This window comes from Macaca nemestrina, chromosome 13 (genome assembly GCF_043159975.1).
Source record: "Macaca nemestrina isolate mMacNem1 chromosome 13, mMacNem.hap1, whole genome shotgun sequence".
Taxonomy (NCBI): domain Eukaryota; kingdom Metazoa; phylum Chordata; class Mammalia; order Primates; family Cercopithecidae; genus Macaca; species Macaca nemestrina.
Window position 1 is genome coordinate 108,196,373 of NC_092137.1, and position 19,824 is coordinate 108,216,196.

Genomic DNA, 19,824 nt, shown 5'->3' on the forward strand with positions numbered 1-19,824 from the left:
GCTTTATTTAGGAAAGATCTTGATAAACTTCTGCAGCACGGCAATTTGGTTCACGAGGGCATGGATGTTGTCAGAGACAGGGATTGGTGGTTGGAGTTCCTGAAAGAGAGGGGAAGAGAAGGCAGGACATGCACAGGTGGCCCAGCTGCGAGAAAGCCTGGCTGGAGGGCCGCTTTGAACAGTGATACGGATTTTTAAGTGCTTTGCTTTTAAAAGTACCTCCAGTGACCCATAAAGCTTCAGTAAACATTCTGTGGCTCCCAGCAGAATTCTGTTCACTGTTACCACGGAAGCAATGATCAAAGAGAAGGGGCTCTGTTGGGTGCATGCCGTGGCAGAGGTCAAGGAAAAGCCATGGATAGAGACAAAGAACAGCTTGACCCAGGCTGAAAATTGGCACAAAGGCGACCTTGAGAACACAAGCCTCATACCCCCAAAATTCAGAGAAACGTCGGGCAGGACACTGACTCCAGTCTGAGAAGCTGGGTGGTGGGATCTGAATTGGTCCAATCCAGGTCTGAAGGGTGGGGAGCCCCCACCGACTCCTGGCTGTCTGGTGACAAAAGTGAGGGGAGGAGCTTCCAGTTCTGCCTGGGAGGCAGGGAAAGGTGCTCAGAAGAAGCGATGCCAAGCAAACTCCCACAGGATGAGACAGGAGGAGGTGCTGATGAGAGGGCTCCAGCCAAGCAAAGGCAGCAAAGGCCCATCTGCCCATCGGGTGTCAAACCTCTGAACATGGAGAAGTTGTCATTTAGGGAGGTGTGGGGCAAAGGTGAAAAACCTCAGACATGACACCCCAGCTTCGGAAAAAGACTACATTTTTTTCTCAAATTCAAATCTCATACCAGGATGGCCCTGTCTACCTCCAAAAGTGGTGCCGTATCCAGAAATAGATGATGGCTGGATGGATAGACAGACACCAAAGAGAAACCCATTACCCTCTCTCAAGAAGATTGTCTAAGAGCGTGTTCCAGAGCAGCCTCCGATGCTGGGCGTGGCAGAGCTCACAAAGGACTCAACTTTTCAAAATTCACACCGTGCTATCTGGCCTGCTGCGTCAGTTTGCAAAGCACTTGTGTTGTTAGTATCTATCTGGCTTGCCTCCTATTTCAGGGTGACAAAAACCTACTTCTTGTCCCTGGCAGTGCACAACCCCTCCTTCAGTAAGTTTCCTGTCCTGTGGTGGTTGCCCTGTGGTGGTCTGCCAGCTTCCCTGTGTCTGCTCTGCCTCAGTCATCTCAGGGTGCAGGCAAAGCAGACCCTTCTACCTGGCAGTGCTGAACTAGGACAAAGTTTGCTTAACAACACTGAGCAGTCCGCCCCACGGATGGGTGCGTTCAATGTGTCTGCACTTGCCAGGTACATCCGGCTTCTGCTTCAGGACAATTACAGGGCACTCTGCAAAATTACTTACTGAGTTGGAGTGCCTGAGAGCACTTCCATTGTGACAGTGGAGGAGGGCGCTGGGAAAGCGCCTTTAAAGGGCGATGGAGGTGCTAACGGAGAGCCTGGCTCCCAGGCTCTCCCACACCCTCCAGGGCATGTGGGTGGATGTGGAAGTCAGCAAAAAGCAAGAACTTCTCCCAGCGCATGGGTATGGCGCTGGAAGAGGGAAGGGTATGGGGGCCGTCTGGCTCTGGTCCCACCAGCTGGTTGGGAAAGGCTTCTCATGAGCACTTCACACACAAAGCAAGACTGATGGATGTTACGAGGAGCCACCTTGCATGCCGGTGTCTGTTGAAGGAATGGACAGCGCAGGTGCATAGATCCAGTCTTCCTCACTGGCTATGGTGTTCTTGCTGATCCACATGCTCCCTCTGTTACAGGAACCAAACAGTCCATTTCGAGGTGGAACCTCACAACAGCTCTCTGGGCCCTCCCAGACACACCCCGGGGTGGGGACGGGAGTGTGCTCTGGGACCGGGACTGCCTGGGGTTGTTCTGTTCCACAGTTGTCAAACAGACCCACCCTCAGCAGAGAGGCAGGGCGAGGAAGGCAAAGGAAGGAAGGAGGCCTGGGCTACCACTGAGGTTGCCACAGTTTCTTTTTTTCTTTTTCTTTTTTCTTTTTTTTTGAGACAGAGTTTTGCTCTTATTGCCCAGGTTGGAGTGCAATGGTGCGATCGATCTCAGCTCACTGCAACCTCCGCCTCCTGGGTTCAAGCGATTCTCCTGCCTCAGCCTCCCAAGTAGCTGGGATTACAGGCGCCTGCCACCACACCCAGCTAATTTTTGTACTTTTAGTAGAGACGGGGTTTCACTCTGTTGGCCAGGCTGGTCTCCAACTCCTGACCTCAGACAATCCACTTGCCTCAGCCTCCCAAAGTGCTGGGATTACAGGCATGAGCCACCACGCCTGGCCAGTTGCCACAGTTCCCATCTCAGCTAAGGGTTTGGCCTCTGCCTTTGTGGATTTGCTTCAGAAAGTGGTGCTGTTAGTATACCAGGACGGAAGGTGTCTGTGGGAAATTAATTCGCACTCACAGGACTTGTAAGCCAGAAGGCTGGTTTCCTTGTTGACGGTGGGAGGCATAAAGATGACCTCGCCTGTGAGCCCGGTCCGAGAACTTTGCACTTTGCCAAGCTGTCCTTCGAGTATAACGGTGACAGACAAACATTCTCCAAGATCAGAGGGAGACAGCACCCAGGGCCCTTTCAAAATGTAGCTGAACATAGTGAGATCCTGTCTCTACAAAAAGTAAAAATACAAACTTAGCTGGGCATGGTGGCACATGCCTGTGGTCCCAGCTTACCACGAGGCTGAGGTGGGAGGACCCTGTAAATCCAGGAGTTCAAAGCTACGGTGAGCTATGATTGCACCATTGCACTCCAGCCTCGGTGACAGAGACAGACCCCGTCTCTAAAATAAAAAAAGTAGCTGAAAATGAAGTCTGGCCAACTAAGAGATGAAGCAAAATAAGAAATGAAGTGAGGGAAAGGCCATGGGGAAAAGACCGGTAAGAGAGATGACTCCATGTAAGCAAATAGTTAAATCTAGACTATGGAAGAAATTGTGGTTTCAGAATAAAATGTAAATCTTGACAGTAGAAAGCTAGCAAACTCAGGGGGCTGAGGAGAGGAGGGAAGAGGAAATGTAAGAATGCCAATTTCCTTATTCATAACAAGGAGTTAGTAGCTACTGCCTATAATTAAAACATATAAAATAATTGCTACTTATTAATATTTTTCATAAACCCTTTCCTTAATTTTAGCAAGTTATTTTATAAACTAGTATTTTTTTTCTTTTTTCTTATTTTTGTTGTTTTGACACGGGGTCTCATTCTGTCACCAAGGCTGGAGTGCAGCACTGCAGTCACAGCTTACTGCAGCCTCACAACCTTCTGGGCTCAAGCAATCCTGCCTCAGCCTCCCAAGTAGCTGAGACTACAGGTACATGCCATCATGCTCAGTTAATTTTTTTTTTCTTTTTTTTGTAGAGACAAGGTCTTGCCATGTTGCCCAGGCCAGTCTTGAACTACTGAGCTCAAGCGATCCTCATGCCTCACCCTCCCAAGTACCTGGGACCACTAGTATATTTTGTGATGAGGAAATAATTTCTTTGAAATTCAGCAATTTCTACCATTTTACTTCATTTGGCAGGGGGGATTGTTAAATTCAAGTACAATTATCCTCAACATTTTTTGTTTAAAGTAGGACATAGACACTAATCATAAAATAAGAAGCTGTCATCAAGAAACAGTTGTCATCAAGAAACAACATTAAAGGAGTTCAGGGGGAGGCCAATAGGATGTGAAAGGTATTTGCAACATAATACTAACAAAGCAATGAGAAAAAAGGTAAACCTACCCAGTAGAAACAAATTGGGTGAAAGATTTGAACAGGCACTTCACAAAACAGATAGTATCTTAATTGGCCAATAAATACACGGAAAGGTGCTCAACCTCATTAGTCTTCAGAAAAATGCAAATGAAAACCACAAGAAACTATGGTAGTGCACTCAGAATAGCTAAAATGAAGAGGGGGAAAACCTGACAATATCAAGTGTAGACAATGAGATCCTTGGAGCTCTCATGCATTGTTGATAACAGGGTAAATGGGTATAGCTAGCTGGGAACACTGTTTGTTCCCCTCCCCACCTCTCCTCCCTCTCTCTTTCTCCTTCTTCCACCCACCACCATGCCCAGCTAATTTTTGTATTTTTAGAAGAGACAGAGTTTCACCATGTTGGCCAGGCTGGTATTGAACTCCTGACCGCAGGTGATCCACCTGCTTCAGCCTCCCAAAGTGCTGGGACTACAGGCATGAGCCATCACACGCAGCCCCCATCCACAACTTTCTTTAGCTCTCTTTCCCCTACTAATTTCTGATGCTGCCCAAATCAAAAAGGTCAGGTAAAGCAAGGCAAAACAGAACAGAGCCTTAGATTTTGAGAGGGACCTGTCTGCTTACAGCTCTTGGGGTTCCATGAGGAAAACAGAGGTTTCTCCCAAAATGGGGTCTGTGGCACCTTCTGTTTTTCCCAAAGCACCCCAGGTTGTCAGAAATTACCTTAGGTCCTCTCATGTAGGCAGTAAGAGTGGCAACAAGACACACTATGGAAATAATTCAGTCTACTGGGAAGAAAAAGAAACACTTAGTACTGTGCCCATTGTAAAGATGGATAAACTGAGACACCATGCAGTTTAAAAATTCATGTTCACATAGAGTTAGGCTCCACAGCTCACTCTTCACCATCCTGTCATTCTGCTGACTCTATGCCAGGTCACCGAGGCACCTGTATGGTAGCTAATGGCCCCCTTAGAGCTTAGAACCTGGGTTTCATTCTGCTCTACAGCTATGTAATTTAACAATTTTCCTCTGAATTTGTTGGATTCTAACTCTATATATCTCAAATTTTATTATTTCTGAATCTCAAGAGGGGCTGTGATGTCTTTAGTAATATCAAACAACCTATAAACAAAGGACTAAATGAGGTTTAATAGTATTCAAATTTCTATATGCTTTAAAACATTGAGGCAATGTATTAAGAAACACACCTAAGAAACTGCAACCAATCTACCCTGGACAAAAATTTAGACACTATGTCTTCAAAATAAGCTAGCTATTGATACTTATGCATATTTGTATATATATCAACAGTATTTTACATATCATAACCTTAAAATAATTTAAAAGTGTCAAAATTACAGCCCGTATACATTTTTGTGGTCTTGAAAGAAATGATACAATATACCTGTTTCTTTAAAGTAGTCAATAAAATGCATAAACTTCTAGAGTAATCACTTAAAAAAAGAGTTCATACCGAAGGTAGTAATAGGTAACACTAGGAATAAAAGAGGGCCCAACCTGCAGGTTCTTAAAGACAAAAGTTACTAAAGTCTTGTTTTTGGTTATTAACTTTGGCCTTAAAACAATTATATACATAATCCTCCCCTTCCTGTTCTTGTTGCAAAGATGTGGTGATGAACCAGGTTTGCTCATGCAGATGACAATACTCTTGAAAATGGTGGCAGAGAAATAAAATGAAGGGGATATGGTTCACTTAATGATCTCAAAAAGTGGAACTTATTACCCACTCTGCCTCTTGTGTATCTCCAGACCAATATGTGAGAGAGATGAAATGGCTGTTTGCTACCAATATTTTAGTTGATGCTTCATTTTTTGATTCCTTGAATAACAACTTACAATGCATTAACAGAATCAGGAAAGCATAGCTATTCAAGGAACTAAATAATTCTGCAACTAATTTTTTTCCTCTTCTCTAAAACATGGTAATGGACCGATTATTTTTAAAATGCAACACACTGACAAGTAGTTTATTTTTAACTCAGTTTTGGTTTGTTGTTTGTTAAGGCCATTGCTTGGGGAAAAGAAAACAAAAGAGGAGGAGGAGGAGGAGGAGGAGAAGGCGAAAGTATAGAAACAAGAAATAGAAGCACCAGCATAAGCAAATGAAGAGGAACTAGATGATGGTGATGAGAAAAAGAAAAAACAGACTGGAAGAAAGGAGAAAAAACAGGTGAGGAAATCAGATGGCCTATAAGATTCCATTTTTCCCCTTCCCAATTCATGAAATGTGAAAAAGTCCAAGACCACCAACAAAAAACAAGCAAAAAGATACACCCCCTAAAGAGTCACCCCTTAAATTTTGTTAAGAATGAGATAATGCTCCACTCATGCCTGGTTTGGGTGCCAGCAGGAGGAGGGCACCCTCCAGATTCTCTAGGAGATGGGGGAGGACTCCTCCTTGTCCTGGCTGCACCTCCACCAAGGCCCATGGTACAACACCCACAGCTTCCTACCTACCCCAGGCCAGCCGGACCCTGAAGTTCCCACTCCCCTTTCCCGGCCCCCAGACTTGCTGTTGCTGCCACCACTGGCAGCGATGCCAATACAACCACCGCTGCTGTCGCCCTCAATGCACTGGCCCTCCCTACAAAGCTCCTACCACATGGCTGCTGCCACAGCCCTGTGGCCACAGCCGGCCACCTCCTACTGCTCCGGCACGCTGCAGTCTCTGTCACCACCACCAACCCATAGCGAGGCAAGCCACGGGGCCATAGGCTCCAGCCTCCAGCCTCCAACATCCGGCAGGTGGATCCTCCTTCTCCTGGCAGGAAGCAGCAGGGCAGGCAAAGCCAGAAAAACCTGGAACAGGATGCAGAAAGTGGTAGCATTAGAGCATCACCCTGTCATGCTGTCCACTGGGTGGCAGGAGCCGGTTTCAGTGAAGGCACTCACATTGACCCTCCAAAGTCCGACGTCTCCTTTTGGCCCAAGCTGGCCAGGTACTGGGGCCTGGGGTGGGGACTAGAGACACTATAATGCCCAGCTCCCCACCCTACAGGAACCACTGGGCCCACTGGGGTTGCACTGCTTGGGGAGCAGGAGCAGAAGAAACTCAGACCCAGCCACCCCCAAACTGAAGTGCGGTTGCCATTCCTGATGCCTCAACCCACAGGGCCCCGTCCCCTTATAATCCCCCTGACTCCAGGCCCAGAGCCCCCAGGTGGTCTCTGCAAAACAGAGGAAGAGGGTGCAAGCCCTGGGCCCACAGCAGGTGTGGGGACCCTGTCATGCTCAGGATTCCTGTGGAAACACTGTGCACCCCACTGGCTTCCAGCAGCAGCAGCAGGAGGAGGTCAGCCTCTAGAGTTTGGAGACTGGGGAGAGGACAACAGCTACTGCCTTGGAGGCCACTGCTGTCACTGCTGCCTCTGCCACCCGCCGCCGGCAGGGCAGTCCCCGATAGCGCCCTTAATCCTCATAGCCTCCGATACCGCCCCCAGCCCAACCTCTGCCTTGGGCAGTTATGCCCCAGTTAACACACCCAACCCACTCCCCCATGAGCTGCTGTGGGTACTGCAACCTAGATAGTACTCCCAATGGCCCCCCCCAGGGCAGTCCAGTCCCCAATAGCACCCCCAACCAATCCCCACCCCCACCCCGCCACAGGCAGTATAGCCTCCAATAGTGCCCCTAACCTGTCCCCCACCATGGAGCATAGGCCTAGAGGTTTTTGTCTCATCCAATCACAACATGTAGTCCAGGACGCTCATTTGCACATTTTCAGAATGTGAAGGATGCTAAGGGGGCATCACCCCATTCCAGGCTCTTCTGCGGCTGTAGACCAGCTACTCTGTGCCTGGCTTAGAGGAGGAAGAGAAGGAACCATCTGCCACACCCTGGAGGCTGGAGCCTGTGGCATCGCGGCTCGCCTCACTGCAGTTGCTGTCTGCGACAGAGACTGGAGTGTGACCAGAGTGGTAGAAAGGGGGTGGGGTAGGTGCAGGGGGTGGGGTAGGTGCACTATCGGAGGCTGCACTGCCTGTGGTAGGGGGCAACTTGGGGTCGCCTGATGCCTGCAGTGTGGAGCAGGTTGGGGGTGCTATCCAGGGCATGGGAGATGGGGCGGCTCGTTGGGGGTGCTATCTGTGGATGTACTGCCCATGGCAGGGAGCAGGTTAGGTACGCTATCCTGGGTCTCACCTCCCATGGCCCTGAGGGAGGGGTCCAGGCCTAGGCCACTGGCCAGGGAGCCAGAGAGCCAGAGGCGGTGAGGGATGTCAGAACCTTGGAGGTTATCTTGAGGCCTTCTCTGGTTTAGATGTATTTTCTCATTCATGAATGTAGGAACATTGCCTAACAGGCATTCATAGTGGCCATTCGGAATTCTAGTTGTAGCAGGGGTTAAGAGAGTTCTAGTAGTTCCATGTGTCTTCTTTCAAAAAATGTTTATTCAGATCTTCTGTTCATGTTTAAACCGGATTATTTTTGGTTTTCTGGAGGTTTTCTGGTATTGAGTTGTTTGAGCTTATTATATATTCGGGTTTTGAATCCCTTCAGGGGTGGAGAGTTTGCAAATATTGTTTCCCCTTCTGTGTGTCATCTCCTTTCTTTGTTGTTTCTTTTGCTGTGCTAAAAGATTTTTAGGATGACAGAATTCCATTTGTTTATTTTTGCTTTGGTCTCCTGTGCTTTTGAAAACCAAAAACTTTTGCCTAGACCAGCATCCTGGAGTGTTTCCACAATGTTTTTTTCTAATAGTTTCATGGTTTCTGGTCTTCAGCATAACTGTTTAATCCATTTGATTTTATTTTCATGTATGATGAGAGATAGGGGTCTAGTCTCATTCTTGTGCATGACGTTTCCCCATTGTATGTATTTTGTTGGTGTCTTTGTCAAAGATGAGTTAGCTGTAAGTCTGTGCATGTATATCTGGGTCCTCTATTCCCTTCCACTGATCTCTTTGTCTGTTTTCAGGACATGGCCATGCAGATTTGGTTACTACAGCTTCCCAGTACATTTTGAAGTCAGGTAGTGTGATAACTCCAGCTTTATCCTTCCCATTCATGAATGCAAGATCATTGGCTAAGAAGTGTTTATAATGGCCCTTTCAGATTTCTAGTCCTAGCAATGGACTGGGAGGGTTCCAGTGGTTCCATGTGCCTGCTCTCATTTTGTATCTCCCAGTATCAAATACTTATTTGGTTTCATTTGCTTTGACATTTATTTTCTATATTGTTTGTAACGTTGATAAGCAAAACTGGCCTCTAGTCATCAAATTATCTTTAAATTGGATCATTGCCTTCATTTTGCTTTCTGTATGTAAATTGTTGCTTTCTTCTCTTTCCTTAGATTGCATTAGAACGTGACACATCCATTCCGTCTTCATTTCTCATATGTGCACACTGAATGCACAGCCTAGCATCCCACTTTCTCTGGTAGCCCCTCAGCAGCACTGTACAGTGTTGCCTGCGAGATTTTCATTGCTGTTGCTTTACATAGGTGTCATGCCTTCTGTGATGTATTGACTTGAGAATACTTTGTAGTTTTCAATTTTCGAAGCATATATGCTTTGAGGTGATGATTTTACTGCATTTTTCTAGGATAAACAATTATCCACAATCCACTGTCAGGCATTCACCCCTGATGAAACCCACTAAGCTAAAACTAACAGGAAAATGTTTTAATTATATTTTCATAGTACAAAATAATTAAACTGAGGCAGGCAGAAAAAAGTAAGAGAATCCACATAACCATAGTTTACATCACTTTAAATGTTGGCAGCTCCACATGCTGAAAATGAACCCGGGTCCTGCAACTGCAGGCTTCATTTCTCCTCCCAAAGACACAGTCTGTATGATGTGTCCAACAAGAACATCTTTTGGGCTCTCGCCCCCTGACTTGTTAGTCACAAACACCGTGATGTTTGAAATCGCCCATTTCTGTAGATCTACGGCCAGTCCTCCCATTCCAAAGGCTCACTGCAATTGCTCCTCAGCCCTCTTCAGACTGGATTTCTGCCTTCTTCTTTCCCTCTGACTCTGAATTCAGAAGAGTTTCTTCTGAGGTCCTCTTGCTGCTTCAGCTTCTCCTCCTCCTGCTTGAGGAGTGCTTTGAAGTGCTCTTTATTTTTCAGGTGCCACTGTTTCTTGGCCTTCTTCACCCTCTGACTGTGAACTATACTCAGAGCGTCCAGCAGTGCAAGGACCTGACAGAGACAAAACCTGGTAAGCATCAGAATACTCTCACAGACACCGCACACTCCCATCCAGGCACCTCAGCTGACGGAATCCAAGATAGAGGCAACCCGGGATCCAAATGAATGTTAATGACTTAAAAATGCATCCTGAGCTAGGAAATCATTGTTGGCGTGGAAATACAGGTGTGAGCGTATTTACTTTTACCACAAAACCACCTCTGTTCATCATCACTCTATGGGCTCTGTGTGCCACTAACCAGGACACAAGAGTTCCCCAGCTGTGCCTATGACTCCACATTAAAATGCACAGGGCAGAACAGGGCCAAGCAAAGGACTGGAAGTAGACTCCAGCTCTGCCTCTAACCTATAGTTCTAGTGCCATGAATAACTCTGGCCTTATCCCCTCCTGATCAAAACTGAGTTACAGTAGAAACACAAAGTGTACTGCCAAGAGTGTTATTTTCCTATCTAAATGGCCACAGGACCTTCCTTTCACAAGGCTTGTGTGTGAATGGCTGGTCTCTGCCTGTCCTTCAGCACCTTGCCTGCCTTTGCTTGGGTCTCGGGCTTGTTCTTAAATGGTAAGGCTTTCTGCAAGGCTTTTGGAATGTGCAGTGAATTAAAATGTTTCTTATGCCTCAGGATTGGCTGAAAAGTAAAACAAAACAAAAACTGGGACCTATTTAGATTATGATCTATGTGTATTTGAAACCCACAAAACCTTCTCACTGAACTGACTTTTCCATAAGATCATTAACACTTGAGTCAGCTGACTCTCAGAAATCAGGACTGAATCATCCATCAAATATGGACTGCCTCAGTGGACACCCACAATTCTAGGCAGACAGAGGAACAAATACAAATAGCTTATACTTACAACTCTTCCAGAAAACCAACTGTGCCCATTTCTATAGTATAAAACTATGAGGTCTCTACACAGCAGGTGCATAGATCCAGTTTCCTCTAATGGAAAATTCAGACCTTGTCTTTGGGCCAGTGAGGTGATTATTTTTTTTCAGCCTAATGAGTATAATAATCTGGCTTTTCATCTTGACTGTCAACCTCTCTGGATTTAAGGACATAGTTTTTCCTCCAATTAGCAGCCAACGTGTCTTCATCCCTGGTTCTAATTAAGAGCTTTAACTTTATTCTGTTTCTGATGGGAGCCTGGCTTTAAAAAGTGAGATTTGAACAACGGACAAAGGCAAACACTGTACATTGAATTTTCAGATTAATTTAAGTTTTATGTTTCATTAATTAAGATGATCAAAATTCTTTTTTTTTTTTTTTTTTTTTTTTTGGCGGAGTCTCGCTCTGTGGCCCAGGCTGGAGTGCAGTGGCCGGATCTCAGCTCACTGCAAGCTCCGCCTCCCGGGTTCACGCCATTCTCCTGCCTCAGCCTCCCGAGTAGCTGGGACTACAGGTGCCCGCTACCTCGCCCGGCTAGATTTTTGTATTTTTTAGTAGAGACGGGGTTTCACTGTGTTAGCCAGGATGGTCTTGATCTCCTGACCTCGTGATCTGCCCGTCTCGGCCTCCCAAAGTGCTGGGATTACAGGCTTGAGCCACCGCGCCCGGCCTAAGATGATCAAAATTCTTAACTGCCTCAGAAACATTATTAATAAGTTGAAAGTTGTGCCCTAGTCATTTCACCAAGGTCAACTATATAGATAATATTTCTCCTACGCCCTTAAATTTATCATTAAGGACATCATCCACAATAATATTCCATATTAACTGTTTAGGAACATATATTGCTTTAGAATTAAAGAATTCAGATAAATTTCCTTCTCACAAAAAAGAAGTGGCACCACAAGCTGGACAATGGGCACCACATCCTAAGTATGTTTTAATAAAAATTCATGTAAGGTGTTCCAAAATTTCATTAACTATTTTATGGAAAGAGTAATGTCTGTGAGGCTTCTGTTTCTAGCAGAAACAGATGTATTTATTTTGCAGTAATTTTTTTTTTAGTTTCTTTTGTTTTGTTTTTTGTGACAGAGTCTGTCTCTTTCGCCAGGCTGGAGTACAATGGCATGATCTTGGCTCACTGCAACCTCCGTTTCCCAGGTTCAAGCAATTCTCCTGCCTCAGCTTCCTGAGTAGCTGGGATTACAGGCATCCACCACCATGCCAGGCCAGTTTTTTTATTTTTAGTAGAGACAGGGTTTCACCATGTTGACCAGGCTGGTCTCGAACTCCTGACTTCAGGTGATCCACCCGCCTCGGCCTTCCAAAGTACTGGGATTACAGGCATGAGCCACTGTGCCTGGCCTTTCTTAGGTTTTTACTATTTATTTATGACAAATATTTGACATCCGTGATTCTTTCCAGTCAAAAGTTCTTTAATACAGTCTTTTGGGCTTGGCCAATTGAAAAATAGAGTCGTGTGACTCACCCATCCTGCGAATGGCCCCACAGGTAGCATACATTTTAAACTGGCGTTAAACCTGCCTGCGATCAGGCCAGGAGCGGTGGCTCACGCCTGCTATCCCAGCACTTTGGGAGGCTGAGGCGGGAGGATCACCTGAGGTCAGGAGTTCAAGACAAGCCTGACCAACATGGAGAAACCCTGTCTCTACTAAAAATACAAAATTAGCTGGTCATAGTGGTGTGTGCCTGTAATCCCAGCTACTTGGGAGGCTGAGGCAGGAGAATCATTTGAACCCGAAAGCAGAGGTTGCAGTGAGCCAAGATTCCACCATTGCTCTCCAGCCTCGGCAACAAGAGCGAAACTCTGTTTCAAAGAAAAAAAAAAAAACTTGCTTGTGACGTTATCAACCTTGGTCTGGTTCTTCTGGATGGATTTGTGGTCCTTGGCATCAATGATGCAGCTGCTATCGGACCATTTCCATGGCACATACAGGCATATGAACTCACCACTGTCATTCTGCATCTCAAAGCCACACCTGCTGCCACCACATCACACACGAGCAGAGAAAGCCATTTTCTGATAATTATTGCATTTGCAATTTCAATTTGTTCCCAAGCTGGTAGTATGTATGCACGCTGTACTTACGTAAAGGTTTTTTGATAAGGTTAAAATTAAAATTTAAAAGTAGAATTGTGATATCTCATTTTGGTATAATTATTTTTTTCTATGTGCAGGTATGCATTGAGTTTTGTTGTTGTTGTTGTTTTGTTTTTGGTTTTTTTTTTTTTTTTAAGACAGAATTTCACTCTTGTTGCCCAGTCTGGAGTGGAATAGCGTGATCTTTGCTCACTGAAACCTCTACCTCCCAGGTTCAAGCAGTTCTCCTGCCTCAGCCTCGCAAGTAGCTGAGATTACAGGTGTCTGCCACCACACCCAGCTAATTTTTGTGTTTTTAGTAGAGGTGGGGTTTCACCAGGTTAGCCAGGCTGGTCTTGAACTCCTGACCTAAGGTGATCCGCCTGCCTTGACCTTCCAAAGTGCTGAGATTAAAGGTGTGAGCCACTGCGCCTGGCCTACATTGAGAGATTTATTTATTTATTTATTTATTTATTTATTTATTTATTTAAATAATAATTAAAATTCTGTCACCCAGGGTGGAGTGCAATGGTGCAGTCTGTGTTCACTGCAAACTCCTCCTCCCTGGTTCAAGTGATTCTCCCACCTCAGCCTCCTGAGTAGCTGGGATTACAGGCGCCTGTCACCATGCCAGGCTAATTTTTTTATTTTTAGTAGAGATGGGGTTTCACTATGTTGGTCAGGCTGGTCTCGAACTCCTGATCTCATGATCCGCCTGCCTCGGCCTCCCAAAATGCTAGGTTTACAGGTATGAGTCACCATTCCTGGTCGAGAGACTTTTATAAGAATCTTTGCTAAATATTCATAAAGGTTCTTTCTGGATGGTAACATTTAAGGTGAGTTTAAATTCATATTGTTGTTTGATTTTCCATAATGTATGCATCTTTTCTACGGAAGTCAGTAGAAATTTTGCTGCAAAGTAAAAAGACCTTTTTCAATGGGAAGGATGGGTGAAAACCATTAGAGATATTAGAAGAGGAGTAAAAGTAATTGGGGCCTGCCCAGCAACAGAACAGAGCAGCCTGCTTCACAGAGGAGTGATCCACCAGCTTTGGAAGTACCCCGGCAGAAGAGGATGAAGGGCTGTCTGCAAAGATTTCACCCCGTGCCTCCAGCCCTGAGTTCATGCGTCTGAAGCTATGACTGTGCTGCAGTTGGCTACTGTCCAGCGACATTTGGGAGGCACTGGTCTCATTACAGCTTTTCACTCAAAGCCAACTGGAGGAGGGGTTATTTCAGGCAATGATTCCTAGACACGTCTGTTCTCTTTGCTGACGTGTGGATTCTTGTTAGCTTCAAACACAGAGGCTGTTCCCTTTAATTTGGTTGTTCTATCAACCTTCCCACCTTTTGCCTCAAGTGTTCCTGGCCTTAATTTAGGCTAAATTCACTTCTGTTTATATGGTTCTTCTGCAGTTTCTGTCGACATTCCAGCTATAATTCCATTTTATCTTCCTAATATAGTTTTGAGTTTCAGCATTGCCATGAACTCTGTATATGATCAGTAGGGGCATTTAAAATGATGATCTCCTTTTCAGTTATTTAGCAAACTGTGATACACTTGCTCTATGCAAGAGCACAACTCAACATTGGGTATACACTAGAAAGAAGCCAATAGGAGTAGGAATGTTTATCTGTTTTATTGATCTACTTCCAGCACCCAGGACAAGAAGCAGGGCACAGTAGGTGCTCGACAATGGATTGCTGAAATGAATGCACAAATGAATGAAACACCTTCCTTGCCGTCAAATATCCCCAGCTAATGGAGGAGATAGATATGCTCTTAAATAGAGATATACGAGGTACAGAGTATGTGCAAAGTGCTGTAAGAGCCCACAAGAGGGAGGAAAAAGGTCTTTGAGGATTAAGGAGAGTTTTGAGCTGAGCTCTAATGAATGAATATGAATAGGATTTTGATAGAATGAGAAATCATTGGGAGAATTTCAGGTAGAGGGAGTAGCCCAAAGTACCTTCAGGCAAAAGCTAGTTGTCCAAGTGTGGGAGAGGGAAGGATGCTGGGTGGAGGCAAGGCCAAGGAGAGATTGTGAAGGTTAAATCGAATGATGTTTCAAGCAACTTAGGTGGGGTCCATAGATGGCAGGTGGGAGCAATGGAAGTCTTTTGATCAGCTGAGTGTTAATATCTACTTTGGAAGTGGAGCACTGTGGCAGTACAGATGCTCTGCTTGAGAAGAACCAGATTGGAGGCCAGGGGATCATTAGGGAGCCATGGCAATCACACAAGAGAGAAGGCGGTGGGAATAGAAAAGAGGACAACTTTGAAAACTGCTTTAGTTCACATCCTCTGAGAAGCAGATACCAATGAGGAGTTAGGTTTATTTGCAAGAGATTTATTGAGGGAAACACCTACGAAATACAGAGGGTGAGGCCGGGCATGGTGGCTCACGCCTATAATCCCAGCACTTTGGGCGGCTGAGGTAGGCGGATCACCTGAGGTCGGCGGATCACCTGAGGTCAGGAGTTCAAGACCAGCATAGCCAACATGATGAAACCCTGTCTCTACTAAAAATACAAAAATTAGCCAGGCATGCTTACAGGTGCCTATAGTCCCAGCTACTTGGGAGGCTGAGGCAGGAGAATCCCTTGAACCCAGGAGGCAGAGATTGCAGTGAGCCAGGATCGCCCCATTGTACTCCAGCCTCAGTGACAAGAATGAAACTCCATTTAAGAAAAAAAAAAAGAAAGAAGGAAAGAAAGAAAGAAACATATAGGGTGAACCAGAGAAGGTGGGAGATCTTTTAGACTGCAATGCAGGTCTGACCTTGGTGAAGGAGAGAAAAGGAAGGAGGACAAAGCAAAAGCTCAGACTCAATACAGACCTAAGAAAGTTCTGCCAGGCGATGGGGCGTTCTTGAGCCAAAGTCTCCCTCGGAAAGAGTCCTGCCTGTGGCAGAAATGGGTGTTTGTGCTCAGTCATGGTCCAGAAAGGGTGGTCTGCAAGCAGATACAGAGACGGACCCTGAAGGGCAGTAGCTGGGGCCTTCAACCAATTACAATCCCTGCAGCAGGAGACATGAACTGTGCATCTTTATGGCCACCACCAAGAGCTTACTGGAAGGTAGATCTAGGGAAGTGGGAGAAGTCAAGCTTACTCAAAGGTTTGTAGCTGGGAATCTGGGTGGATGGTAATACTATTATCAGAGGAAGAAATTGAGTAGGAGGAGCAGGCTTTACTGAGGACATTAATGAGTTAGACTTTGAATAGGTTTAGTTTGAGGTACCTGTAGGGCATCCAAGGCTTATATCCTGAAGACAGCTGAAAGTCAAAGATAAATGCAGCAGACTTCCAGCTACTCACTGTGCCCCATGTCTTGCACTTTCTAGGCTCACCCCTGTCTACCTTTTCCAGTATTCCTTGCAGGTAGGTGTGGCCATATGACGGATCTCCACAGTGGAATATAAGCAAAAGCGTGTGACACTCCCATTCCTGGCCCATAAAACCTTCTACTTGGCCAGACACAGTGGCTCATGCCTGTAATCCCAGCACTTTGGGAGGCCAAGGCAAGCAGATCACGAGGTCAGGAGTTCGAGACCAGCCCGGCCAACATAGTGAAACCCTGTCTCTACTAAAGATACAAAAAATGAGTCGGGCGTGGTGGCATGTGCCTGTAATCCCAGCTATTCGGGAGGCTGAGGCAGGAGAATCACTTGAACCCAGGAGGTGGAGGTTGCAGTGAGCTGAGACCGTGCCATTGCACTCCAGCCTGGGCAACAGGGTGAAACTCTGTCTCAGAAAAAACAAAAACAAAAACAAAAAAAACCCTTCTACTAATGCTCCCTCATGCCCCTTCACCTTCCATTAGTCTGCATTGACAGGGCAAACAGGAAGCTTCATGTTGAAGGTGGCAGAGCTTCCATAAACCTGGGTCCCTGAGTGACTTCATGGAAGAGAGTCCCTCGGCCTATAGCCTTGGGCTTTTCAGCTGAGCAGGAAATACATTGCCTTTGTGTTCAGGCCATATCTATTTTATCATTTATCTGTTTTAGCAGATCAGCCAACCCTAACTAACCTAAGGATGCCTAATTAGTACACTGAGGTCTGAAACAGAGGCCAAGGCTAGAGCTGTAATGTAACTATAGGAGTAGAGATAATTCAGGCAAAAGCACAAAATCAGAGAAGAGTGCTTAAGACAGACAGTCAGCTAGCACCTTCTCTACACCCAAGGGCCAGATGGATCACCAGGAGCTGGGGAAGGAAACCGACACCTTAACCCAGACTGTTAGGAGGAGTTGAAGTTATTATCACTGTTTTTCAGAAAAGGAAAATGAGGTTCCAGGAGATTTGGCTAAGGTCTTGTGATGGCATAACCAGCACTCTGCGGCTCAGGCTCCTGGCAGCCGTCAGCCCCTCCCTGGGCCACACCAGGCCAACTGGCTACTTACTACTCATCCAGCAGTCCCCCATCTGCCTGGGGCATGGGGACTACTTGACCCCTCCCTGTAGGCTCAGCTTTTCCTCCCTTTGGTTTTCTGGTGTTACTGGTGGAGGGTCTTGACTATGAGTCATCCAGGTTCTTGGTGTTTTGAGCAAATTGGACAAAACACACAAAGCAAAGAAAGGAAAGTTCATTGAACTATTGAAAAGAAAGTACACTCCACAGAGTGGGATCAGGATGCAGCAAGTGGCTCAAGAGAGCTGGTTACAGAGTTTTCTGGGGTTTAAACACCCTCTAGACGTGTCCCATTGGTTACTTGGTTATATCCTATGTAAATGAAGACTTGGCCTGCAATCAGCCTGATTGGTTGCAGGAGGTGACCAATCAGAGGCCGAAGTGAAGTTACAAAGTTACACATGAAGACTTGACCCAACTAGTCTGATTGGTTGCAGGAAGGGAACGATCAGAGGTACGTTCCATTTTTCATCTGTGACACAGTACAAAGGGAGTAGCTTCTGATCCTTTCCTTACTTGGTGTGGAGAAGTGGGGTTTTCCTTTTGATTCAGTTCTAGGAAATCAGCACAAATTGGCCTTAGTTCTCCGCCTCCAGGCCCTCTTCTCCTGCCTCACCAGGACCAATCCCAGCCTGAGACAACAGCTTAGCACCTGCTGCTCAGCGTGGGCCCCTATCTTGTGCCCCAACTATGCAATCTGGGCATCTGCTTGTGCCTGAGACTGAGCCATAGTTGGTGCCCAACTCTCATACCTGGCCGGGGCCTGGCTGCCTGGACCATCAGCCCTCCCAGATTGGAGATTTGCTTTACTGCTGTTCCCCTTCTAGGAATTGTAGACTGGGGGCCTAGAGGCAGCACACTCATTCAGGGCTCCTGGCCCCACGGTCCCGTCAGTTAAGAGTCCATACCTCATCCAGAGCCCCCTACTGATTTATGTTTATTTGTTTTATTTTCTAACGTAGGAATTGTTTTTGCTCTGGCCCTGGGCTTTCAGATTTGTCTGCCAGACAAAACCTTCCTTCTGCTCAGCAGCTGCTGCAGGGGCTGTCCAGCCCCCAGCCTAGCCCACCATCTGTCCCACCCACAGCTGCTCTCACCGTCCTTGCGAACCGCTGACCACCTGCGCTGCAGCCCTGGATAAATCACAGTACATCCCCCCTCCAGGAAGACAGGGCTCCAGTTGAGATGGAAAGGAGCCTGGGACCACAGGGGTGCTGTTATTTGAGTTAAATTTTTTTTCTGAGATGAAGTCACTCTGTCGCCCAGGCTGGAGTGCAATGGCATGATCTTGGCTCACTGCAACCTCCGCCTCCCAGGTTCAAGCAATTCTCCTGCCTCAGCCTCCCGAGTAACTGGGACTACAGGCACGCACCACCATGCCCAGCTAGTTTTTGTACTTTCAGTAGGGATGGGGTTTCGCCATGTTCGCCATGCCAGTCTCGAACTCCTGACCTCATGTAATTCAACCACCTTGGCCTCCCAAAGTGCTGGTATTACAGGCGTGAGCTACCACGCCTGGCTGTGAGTTTATTTGATTTTTTTATTTGATTTTTTTTGGGGGGGGATGGAGTCTCGCCCTGTCACCCAGGCTGGAGTGCAATGGCTCGATCCTGGCTTACTACAATCTCTGCCTCCCAAGTTCAAGCAATTCTCATGCCTCAGACTCCCAAGCAGCTGGGTTTACAGGTACACACCACCATGCCCAGCTAGTTTTTGTATTTTTAGCAGAGACAGGGTTTCACCATGTTGGCCAGGCTGGTCTCTAACTCCTGACCTTGTGATCCACCCATCTCAGTCTCCCAAAGTTCTGGGATTACAGGTGTGAGCCACCACACCCGGCCAATTTTTTGTTTCTTTAGTAGAGACGGGGTTTCCCAATGTTGGCCAGGCTGCTCTGTTCTGAAACTGATTGGTTGCAAGAGGTGACAAATCAGAGGCTCATGATCTGCCCCTCTCAGCCTCCCAAAGTGCTGGGATTACAGACATGAGCTACTGTGCCTGGCCAGAGTTTATTTGATTTTCTTAACTAATTTCCTTCTTGGAATATCACCAATGTCATTTGCCAATCTCTGAATGGTTTTAATAAGATCCTTTCCCACGAGTCAACCTCATTCTGAAAGGATCTTATCGCTAGATATTGTGGTGTCTGTTTATCTGTTTAAATAAAAAGAGAATATTGTGGTTCTGATTTATATCTTTTTTTTTTTTTTTTTTTTTGAGATGGAGTCTTGCTCTGTCGCCCAGGCTAGAGTGCAGTGGTATGATCTCAGCTCACTACAACCTCTGCCGCCCGAGTTCAAGCAATTTTCTGCCTCAACCTCTCAAGTAGCTGGGATTACAGGCGCCTGCCACCATGCCCCTGCCACCATGCCCGGCTAATTTTTTGTATTTTTAGTAGAGACGGGGTTTCACTATCTTGGCCAGGCTGGTCTCGAACTCCTGATCTTGTGATCTGCT

The 19,824-nt window shown here is 46.3% G+C and overlaps 1 long non-coding RNA gene across 1 annotated transcript; it reads left to right on the top strand.

Annotated features, from left to right (window-relative positions):
- Positions 1 to 725: 725 nt before the first annotated feature.
- On the top strand, positions 726 to 19,544 carry LOC139357939 (uncharacterized). Its single transcript, XR_011612013.1, has 3 exons — positions 726 to 1,163; positions 5,815 to 5,980; positions 9,884 to 19,544. It is a non-coding gene; the product is annotated as an uncharacterized lncRNA (long non-coding RNA).
- The last annotated feature ends 280 nt before the right edge of the window (positions 19,545 to 19,824 follow it).